This window comes from Choloepus didactylus, chromosome 1, assembly GCF_015220235.1.
Source record: "Choloepus didactylus isolate mChoDid1 chromosome 1, mChoDid1.pri, whole genome shotgun sequence".
Taxonomy (NCBI): Eukaryota; Metazoa; Chordata; class Mammalia; order Pilosa; family Megalonychidae; genus Choloepus; species Choloepus didactylus.
Window position 1 is genome coordinate 110073263 of NC_051307.1, and position 1534 is coordinate 110074796.

Below are 1534 nucleotides of genomic sequence, written 5' to 3' on the forward strand. Positions count from 1 at the left end.
TGTGACATTTCCACTTACATCTCATTGTCCAGAATTTAAGTACATGGCACACCTAGCTTCAAGAAAGACTGGGAAATATACTCTTTTATTCCAAGTGACAGTGTGCCCATATAAAAATTGGGGATCTGTTAAGGAAGAAAATGAGAATTGATATAGGGAAGCAACTAGCACTTTCTACCACAATCCCCATGTCCTCTATAAGTACATGAACTTTTTCTTTTTAAATCCTGTCCCTGCCATTTACTGATAGTAAGACCAGAAGCAAGTTAATTAAACAATTTGAATCTCAGTCCTAGCATCTGTAAAATGGGCATATCATATCTAGCTCACATGTGGAGGTTAAATAAAACTAACACATAAAGGAGGTACTAAATGTATGTTGGTTTCACTTGTCATAAAGCTGGTTGCTGCTTTTCTTGCGACAATTTGCCTTTACCGCTTCCCTGGTATTATTTTATCCCTTGATCAAGATTACTTTAGGGGATCATCTTAGTAAGATTTCACCTACCCAGACAATGAGGGGGATCTCATCCAATGCAAATCATCCAGGCTCCTACATCCTCAAGGAGTAAGGTTGGAAGAATAGTAAAACAGATTATATGAATTCTTGGTTATTTGTTGATTATAGATTTCATGACAACTTTTGAAGAAATTTACTAATTTGGGTTCAAGTTGGTATATTACTAAGTGGTACATTAAAAACAATTATATCAGACTGAAAACAAAATGAAGATCATAGTCCATTAAAAGTAGTTATATATTTTTATGTCTGCCCTAAATGAAGTCCCAAGTTTATGGAACCTAAATACTGCAACACTTGCTGCCTTACAAGAAAAACATCTGTGACAGCATGTTTCCCTTGGCATATGACTGTCACCTGTTGGACTTCATTATAATCATGGAACCATATCACTGGCTCCAGCTCTTGTTTACTAGCACAATGTGGAACTTAGATTAGATATAAACTCTTTGCTAAGCTCAGGGGTTGAAAACGTTTCTTTCAAAATTACAGTACTTGATTGTCCTCCTTCTGACCTTCTCTTGTGTTTTCTTTCTTATCTCGGTAACCATAGAAACAACTTCACTTGGAGAGGTGAATTGGCCCAGATCCACTCCTTCGCTGGATGGAAGGTGACAGTTGCAGCAGTTCTTTGTCAATGACGATTTGACAGAAGAGGTGAAAGGTTGAACTTTGAACAGCAACTACTCTGGATTTTGAAGGACTTTGGGAGGAAGAAGGAGGGTGAAGGATTTACTACCCCTATACTCTTATCTCTACTCTTACCCTTAAATGCATTCCAACTCCCTTGAACCCATTCACTTTTCCTTTTATAGTTCCCTGATGTCCACCCCTTGCTTAACTATTCTCTCCCACTTAGACTCATTTGGGCATATCTACTTGTATTGATCTGGCTGGCTCTGTCCTCTCTTAAGGGGTACAGTAACTGTGAGTTTTGGAATTACAAAGATCTCTCATTAGCTAGGTGATTGGATCCTCAATTTCCTGTTCTGTAAAATGGTAATAAAACCTACT